The sequence below is a fragment of the Chenopodium quinoa genome, unplaced genomic scaffold (genome assembly GCF_001683475.1).
Source record: "Chenopodium quinoa cultivar QQ74 unplaced genomic scaffold, ASM168347v1, whole genome shotgun sequence".
Lineage (NCBI taxonomy): Eukaryota > Viridiplantae > Streptophyta > Magnoliopsida > Caryophyllales > Amaranthaceae > Chenopodium > Chenopodium quinoa.
In genome coordinates this window covers 1,746,086-1,755,569 of record NW_018742651.1, presented here as the reverse complement: position 1 = coordinate 1,755,569, position 9,484 = coordinate 1,746,086, and the positions used below count along the sequence as shown (strand labels likewise).

Sequence of the window (9,484 nt, the reverse complement as noted above, 5' to 3'; positions counted from 1 at the left end):
CTCTAGTGGTGAGTGTCTGCATCATGTTAGACAACATTTCAATTGTCTTGTTGATATTCTCGATGTCTTCCTTAGTAGCCATTGGTTGAAAGTAGACTGAAGATGGATCTTGTGGAGATGATTGTGGTGGTTTCCTTGTACGCCTCTTTGGTATAAGAGGTTGTTGAGGTATTGACTCGAACCGTAACAATCTACCCCTGCTTCTTGACCAAGTGCTGTGACACCAAAACAAACACACCTTTAATGACCAAACTTAACCTTAACCCATCTGAATAAAAAAAAAATGAATTTTAAAAAAAATCTATAATTTTGAATTTTTTTTTTCTTTTTAAATATGGGAGGATACTATCCGACTTACTCCAAAAAAAAAGAGACAAAAAACAAGACTACCCTAAAATACGGTCAAAAAGTGGTGCACGACTAAGGAAAAAAGTGTGTGAACACGATATGTGAGTGATTAAGTGAGGTTATGGATGCGTTTTTTGACCGTACAACAAGACATGACACCAAACTGGACACATAAACCACATACATACGCACAAAAACCGAAAAAAGACTGACGGGACACTTTTCCTGGGTACCGTGTCACGGTGCTACTGTCGTGACACGGTGCAGTCTACCGTCAGACAGTAGAAAGCCCCGTGTCACGGCACTGTTTACCGTGGCGCGGCAGAACATGTCGTGACACGGTGCATAGTTCCAGGTCAGTTTTGTGATTTTTCCATATTTTAATCGATTTTAGGTCCGTACTAATTACTATGTAAAAATAAAAACCCTTGGTCATGGGTTAAACAAAAGAGTAAACACATGAAGGTTAGAACCAAACAACCACATAGCATTTAGGCACGATGATGTAAAAAAAGTTCGCAACCTAGAGTCAAGATCTATGTTCAACTATTGGTCAAGTTTTGGGTGTCAAAAGGGTACCATGGTTAAGAGTTTGAACGCGTTAGCAAGGGAGCCTCCCTTGAGGGTGTATGCCAACGGGCGGCTCCGCGAGTTCGTGATGAAATCGAACTCGACTCCATGGTTTAGGTGGATTTAATAACTCGGATGAACCCTTATTGCCATGAGCATTTTTGGGTTGATAGAGCTTAAATCCCCCGGGGCTAAGACGCATGTAGAACACATACGTTTTTTAAGAAAAAATCGAAGGAAGTTGACTATGAGAAGAGAAAATAAGCCACCGGACTGATTTTAGGACTGACGTGACACGGCAAAAATTCCCGTGCCACGGTACTACACACCGTCAGACGGTGCACTGTACCGTGACACGGCAGATTTTGCCGTGGCACGGCAGTCAGAAAATCTGACTGGTGCCCTGTTTTCCTTCGTACGCAATCAAGTTATTCAATTTTTTTCCTACGGGACAGACCTAAATGCGACGTTAAAAACGTCTATGCATATGCGAAAATGCCAAATTAATCACAGGAATATTTTTTCAAGAATCTTTCAAGTCTCATCCACTCATCTTAATTAAATACTGATCACTCAAATCGATAAATAACCAAGAATCCTCCCCAGTGGAGTCGCCAAATTGTAGAAGTCGTTCGAAGTGCGCCTACGTTAAAGCATGTTGTAAATATGCTTGGCACTCATATGAAGTGGGAATTGACATTACGATTAGGGACAACGATTAGGGACAAATAAAGTAGGGAGCCGCCAACAAGTTTTTAAGGAACTTGTAAACCGTTCACGGATCATAAAAAGGCAACCACGATAAGGGACAACGATAGGCAACAATGATTGACCCGTGAAGGTTACACCCCATTCATAATCCATGAGATTACTAACTCCATATGGTTCGGAACCACGAAAGGAGGATCGGGGATGATGGTACGAAGTGAGTCATGGAGTCACATTCGCCCGTATTGGCCTCTACTCGATTCTTATAGTGAAAAGTGATTCCTGCTGTGATCTCAAAGGCATACAAACAAAATATTCAATTCCCTCCAAACTATTATTAAGCTAAATTGGTTTAATATTAATGCAACATATAATTCTAAAATATTAGTGATCACTTTAATTAAAAACAAGATTAAAAAGGATCCTAAACCGGTTGTCCAAATTATCTTATTAGGCGTGATTTTCAATTACATATTCCCTTTAATATGCAATATGGTGATCAATAAAAATATAATAGAAAAACATCAACATTGGAAGCAATTTAGCAATAATTCCAACAATACAAAATCGTTAGAAAAATAATAGAAATAAGAGGAACATAATTATTACTTCGATTATGTTTGTTTGCAACTACAAAATAATAAACGAGTTAGTAAATTCAAGGAAATAATAATAAAACAACAATTAAATTAAATTAAATAAAGTAGAGTTGATTTGGGACCAAACCCTCAAACAGTTCTACCTTTCATGCTTTGGCTTAAGGACAGAACCACGAGTAAAGTATGGACTCCTTGGAATACTTGAAGAAGGAATTTTGAAATAAGAAGGGTAGGCTAGTGTTTAGGCTAAAGCATAGAAGAGAGAAAAATAGAGAATTAATTGATGCCCCGTACATCATAAATGAGGGGGTATTTATAGAGAAAATGTGCTGAGGGAACACGCGGAATCCTAAAATGATAAAAACCCTAAAAAAGTATCCCGCGACACGGCAAACTGTACCGCGACACGGGAAAACCCACCGTCAAACGGGAAACATTCCCGTGACACGGTGCAGTTTTAGTGTGACGCGGGAAATTTTTAGTAAACGGGGAAGAAAACGCGTTAAGGGTTTACGCGAAAAGGACACGGAAATTCCCGTGTCACAGCAGGTTTCCCGTGTCACGGAAATCCCACCGTCAGACAGGAATAATTCCCGTGACACGGTGGGTACCTGTCGTGGCGCGGAAATTCCCAGCCCGCTTTTCCGTCTAAATACATTTTTAACCCTAATTTCGTTCAGCGTTTTAAGTGCCGATTGATAATTTCGGGTCTTTTTCTTATTTATTATTATTTGGGCTAAAATAAGAAAATAATTAAATAAAATAAATAAAAGGTTTGGGCCAAAAATAAATAATAAAACAATAAATAAAAAAGGTTTGGGCTAAAAATAAATAAAATAAAAAGAGATTTGGGCTGAAATTAAATAATAAATTTGGGCTGAAATTAAAACTACGCTTTTACCAAACATCAAGACTAATCCATGGACTGTTCAAAAATATGAATTTAATCAATTACGATTTTTTAAGCACTCTCGGGATTAAATACTGAACCCGACCAATAGTGGCGGTGAAAGGTGGTTCATCATCGGGTTTGGTTTTGGGGAGACTTTTTTAGGTGTCTACAAACGTGGTTCGGCCATTGTATAGTCTATTCCTCTTATTCAACTTATTTTCTTTTTTGGTCAAGGATCAAAGCATGTATTTCTTATTGTTTTGATGTTCATATGCTTGGTAAGATAATATTGGTTGGATCTTGCCTGCTACCTTGAGTCTCTTTAAACCATTGAACTTGTTTTGGGGGGTCTTATAGTTTGCGAATCAGACAGATTAGTGTGCTTTTTCTGCTTGTCATTTAGGACTTTTTTTTGGTGTTTTGGACTTGGACACAATAAGTCATCCTCATTTGTCCAGTTGTTTGTATCCATCTTCACAAGCATATTAGTGCCTGTGAGTATCTCTGAGCATTATTTTTCATCACTGTTTTTTTCTTAGTGTATTATATATTCCTTTGACCTAGCTACTAGATCTTTTACCGAGTTTTCCTTTTTGTTGATCTAATTCGGTGCTTTATATGAGCTAAGTTAGTTATAGTTGAAATGCAACTACTCTTGACATGGTCTGTGTTGGTGTGTTACCTAAGATCAGCATGGAGAAGATCCTCGAGCACTATGAAAGATATTAATATGCAGAGAGACCGCTGACTGCTCGTGGTCCTGATTCCCATGTATGCCAGTTACCTTCTTCCAAGCAAAATAGTTGAGATTTTACATTCAGATGTGCTTCAGCTAATAAATCATGCTTATTACTATTAGGTACGCTGGCTCTGGAGCATGCAAAGCTGAAGTCTAGGCTGGAAATTCTGCAGAAAAATCACAGGTAAAGTTTAAGAAACAAATGCTGCTCTCTACAAAAACCGCCCTATCAATGAAAATCTTAAGCTTTTTTTTTTATCATTGCAGGCTTTACATGGGAGAAGAACTTGATACCTTGAACCTGAAGGAACTTCAACATTTAGAGCATCAGCTTGACAGCACAAAGAAGGTAATTTTCACCAGCATTAGCTTATCTTCGAAGTTCACCAAGTTACCTCTTTCATTCTTTGTATCAATCTGATCAATGATTCCATGGTATATGACGGTTGTATTCCTCAAGCTGAATAAGAGGAAGGAAGGAAGTAGGGGAGGGTGGCAGCTGATGAAGTGATCAATTAATAGTCAAATTTCATATATCATGTCTTAGACCTCGGTCTAGGATCTTTATTTTGGAAACACATTGTGCAGTAAATTTAATACTTGGTTTTTATACTTTGCTCATTAACCTGCTAAACGCCTTTGTTTTTATGAACAACCTGATTCTTTAGGTTTGATATGTAGTTTTGGCATTGATGATGATCATTTGAAAAATTGCTGGATTTTTATTTTGATTGCTGTTTTCATTGGAAATTAATTTAATCAATGTTATTTTGTCCTGAGTTTGAGTTAATTTGATGATGTTATTAGAATTTATAGTATGTAATATGCTCATTTATTTTGGAATTGGCGTTTTTGACATTGATGTGTTTTGTTGTTCAGGACATACAGCAAGTGAGAACGGACACAAGCCGGAGGAGTAAATCAGGCAGGTGGTGAGGAAGACAATAAAGAGGTGGTTCCTCAAGAGGTTACTGAAACTGAACCTGTGGTTGCTGAGCGTGAGAAGAAAATTGATGCCAAATATGGTGATTCGGAAGACAAAGATGCAGAGATACCTTCATCTGAGAATGTTCCGTTGGAAGGTGCAGAAACGACTGCCACTTAAGGTACAGAACAAGGTGGTGTTGCGACTGAGCAACAATATCCTGATTCTGGTAATAAACGCATGACTTGGAGGATTAAGATTCCGAATAATAAGGTGACTTTGAGTAGCTTTTCTTTGTAGCGTTTATTGCTTACTCCGTATTATTTGACTGGACTGAGTGATCATGTTTTAGTATTACTGGAATGAGGTTGGTCATTATTTCTTAATTCTACCTAAAAGAGTATTCAACTTCGGTAGGATTTGTGTGTTTTGTTTGTTTAGGCCCCTCTTTTGCACCCAAAAAAAAACAAAAAAAACAAACAACCAACTTTGGTAGGATTTATTGAGACTTTGAGAGTAGTTATTTGTTCAAAAAAAAAAGAGTAGTTAACTTCTAAGATATTGGATTGTGCTATAGTTTGTCTCTTCCTTGAATCGGACACAAACAACCTATCTTCTGATTTTTCTTTCAAAGAGAAAGAACGTCCCATTTCAGCAGAATGAGCTCAAGCAGGGGCTAAGAAAGAGCATGCTAATGGCCACAAACACCACTGACAAATAGCTTAGACGGTGTTACTAGGTTACATCCTGTTGAATCTAGCGAGGTTCACACTACTACTGCAGAGTCAGAAAAGCCCATTTTTATTTGGGATGTAGTTATGTGGTTGTACGACTTGTACCACGTAGCTTAAGAAGCAGGAAACCATCTGACAACTTTTGATCGGTTTTTTTGGTACCTTTCACGTCAAACCGGCAGCAGCCACAATCAAACTTCATTGACCAGAAATATGTGCGCTCACACTTCAGAACTTCCTCATCTTTATCTTCTTCTTCCGGCCTTGCAATTTTATAGGCGAGGGAGGACAGGCTAAAATCAAAATCTGCCAACCCAGGGCATTCTAATAGAATGTAGAGGACAAATTTGGATGGGCTTGGTTTCGCAAACTTATGAATTATGCAGCCAGTTGGACCACGGGTGATGAATGGGTTAACCAAGTAAGCTTCCGGCGGCAAAGTAACTGAGAAAACACAAAAGAAATCAAGATAATTCAGTTGATTTCAAAATATATCAGAAAGATAAAGTAGAATATCATATATTTAGGAGACTTATCATATATTTAGAAGAATATTTATTTAATATGATATATTTTCATGTTGCATTGGTGCTCACATCATCATCCCCACATAATTATACCAAGCATAATAAGGATTACATTCACAGCAGAGAATACTTGTGCAATAATCACATGACCCTAAAGAGACTGCAATCTAACATAAGGTAGGAGGGTCAAAAACCTTTAACTTTGGACTGCCTTATAACTTTCACAACAAGATGTAAAGCTTTTTCAGTCATTAATCTAGTTATATTGATATAGTTCATTAACATCATAAGTTATGATTTTTCAGTCATGAATCTTGTAAGGGAATTCTAGGCAGTAGTTCCATGTCTTGTAAAGAAAACAGAGTTACCCACGTTTTCCAAGTCTTGCCCGATTTTGTTGATCAATCAAAGTAGTTCCATGATTTCCAAATGTAATATGGTCTTTGGGGCTGTTGACAGTATGTTGAGCTACTTGGTGTGTTTGGACTTGGACTTGACCCTTTGCATTATGTAGGATGAGTGTGACGCAACCATCAACAACATAGTGCTCAATATCAATATCACTTTGCTTTCTATTGAGGTCGATAACACAAGAGTATGTCCTCTCAAAATCAGACCATCCATGCATTTGATTTCGAGTCACATTACCTGTCACCTTCAATTGTCTTTCATTTCCTTGAACAAAACTCAAATCATGTTTAGAAGCAATTTCGGGCATATCAACTCTAAGGTAGTAGTCTCTACCTTCCTCTTTCTCTTCCATCGAATAGATAGGCCTCTTGCTAACTTGGAATGGGTGAACCACTAAGCCTATACAAAGTATGAAATTCAAATAAGATTTTATGTAAAGGAAAGCAGAGAGATATTAGTGATAAATCAGATTTTGTGATATCTTGTATTCAGTTCAACTTATTTCAAGTCTTTGATACTTTTTTCAGATAAACCAAATATAATATAGATCACATTATATGAGATAACACCAAAATTCAAATCAGAATGCTTTAATGAATCACAGATTCATGTATCAACATTGATTCCATTGTTACTGTTTCATTCCTGTTACTATAAAGCTTACTATTGCAATTGTTATGCATTTTACAGCAATAAGACATGATGGTGTATGTAAACTGGATATGCATTTTACATTGGTTTCCTACTTTTTCTCTAATTCACATGTCTCTAAAAAAAACTCAACCTAACCAAAATGTGTAAATAATAAGGAAACATTTTGGGAGAGACTTCCTACCTCTTTAAGAGTAGGAATTTGTATTGTATTACCCTGATTTGATCAATACTACGATCTGTTGCCTTAATTGTGTGTGTTCGACTTGATTAGAGCCTTGTCTAATCTGATTCACAGCACGTACTAACATACATATGCTAAAACTACTGGTACGAGACTACGAGTTATGCTGCTCATATCCTTCTCATCCATTCAATTCTGATACATGTGACAAGTTTAATCAACCTTCATTTTTATAAAGTTTGTGAGTAGTGATAATAGTGATGGTGGTGACACTTAGTGGTGTTATTATTAGACACTAATTAAAAAATCAACGATATAAATCATCAAACAATGATAATATTAACAGTTGCAATATCATCTTTAAATTTTAAAAAAATTTAGATCAGTCATCTTGAATATAACACATCGTATAATAACTCACAAAGGACAGTCGATGCATATGTATTAATCGTATATTACAGCCCATGTTCCTAACAGGAACCCATAGTATGATACATAACACATTGTCTTAGAAAAATTTCATAATACAATCGCAACAAATAAGCAGATTGCACAACCTTAGCACATACAACAAGCTATGTAATAAGAATTTGTAAGGGCTTAAGAAGAGAAACACAATCAAAATTTATAAACAGAATCAGCCAATTAAACGTTACAAGAAGAATATGTAGTAGCACTATTATAAGGCTTAAGCTATGTAATAAGGTACCACAAAAAAAAGTGAGGAAACATTTTGGGAAAGACTTCCTACCTCTTAAAAGTAGGAATTTGTATCTATTGGATTACCCTGATTACATCAATACTACGATCTGTTGCCTTAATTGTGTGTGTTCTACTTGATTAGAGCCTCGTCTAATCTGATACACGACACATAATGATACTAACATATGCTAAAACTACTGGTACGAGTTATATTGCTCAAATCCTTCTCATAAAAAGCTAGACATAGTAATGTTAAACACCATTCAATTGTGATACATTTGACAAGTTTAATCAACTGCCAAAATAGCAAAAGCAACCGCGGCTGAAGCAGTAGCCACACTAATCACGATCACGACAACCAGTATAAGGATAGGATATACGTAGGCAAGAGGCAACACCACGGTTGCCACAGGAATTTTTGCATTTGCTTCTTGAACTACTACTTCCCATGCATCCATTTTTTTTTTCAAAGAATAACAACATACTTTGGTATGAATGTATGATAGTATTGCTGTTACAGTATAGTATTCTATTTATAGTTAATAGTTAAAAATAATTATGAGTGAGTTACATGTACTGTAGTTCGTGGGTAATTTAACTTAATGTATTGTATATTTCTAATAAAAAAAGTTAGACATATTAATGTCAAACACCATTCAATTATGATACATTTGACAAGTTTAATCAACATTTCAATATTAAATAGTCAAGAACAAAAAAAACACGAATAATCATAACCCCCATAAATGCAAAATTTGCAAATTCAATTTAACAACATACGAAGTATAATTTAACAAAACCCATATAATTTTTTTTTTTTTTTTGAGGAAACGATAGAGCAAAAGTAGAAACAAGAATTTGATAGAAATAAACCCACAATTCTTTTTTTTACTGAAAACAGAGGAGATGATGGAAGAAAGAGAGACAAAAAAAAGAAGAAACAAATGCAGACATATTACAACCCATATAAAATTTTCAATCAAACCCAGAAATGTAATCGAATTTACCATCACAAAATCAGAATTTTAGAGGAAAACCAATATCTATATTTTATACATTTTTCATTAAAAAAGAAAAAAATGCAGACAAATTACAACCCATATAAAATTTTCAATCAAACCCAGAAATGTAATCAAAGTTACCATCACAAAACCAGAATTCTACAGGAAAACCCATATCTATATTTGGTGCATTTTTCATTAAAATGTAAAGTTTACCATAACAAAAATGCAAAAAGACAGAGGAAAAAGTGATTCATAAGTAACCCACAAAATAAATTAAGTACTACCTCAGTTAATTATTTTGTGCAACTTTTGCCATTTTAGGATGTTTTGTATTATGTGTAACTTTCTGATTTCTTTCTATTTTTAGTTATGAAAAAGGTCTGAAATGACGGTTTTACCCTTACTTAACCAACTTTTTTTTAATCTTTGCCCTTACTCTAATCTAATCTAATCATATTAACCTAATCTAATCACATCACCTAAATCTAAT

At 35.6% G+C, this 9,484-nt stretch overlaps 1 long non-coding RNA gene across 1 annotated transcript; it reads left to right on the top strand.

The window, feature by feature from the left end:
- Positions 1-3,237: 3,237 nt before the first annotated feature.
- Positions 3,238-5,302, top strand: LOC110721985. Its single transcript, XR_002511498.1, has 4 exons — positions 3,238-3,888; positions 3,977-4,040; positions 4,124-4,205; positions 4,736-5,302. It is a non-coding gene; the product is annotated as an uncharacterized LOC110721985 (long non-coding RNA).
- The last annotated feature ends 4,182 nt before the right edge of the window (positions 5,303-9,484 follow it).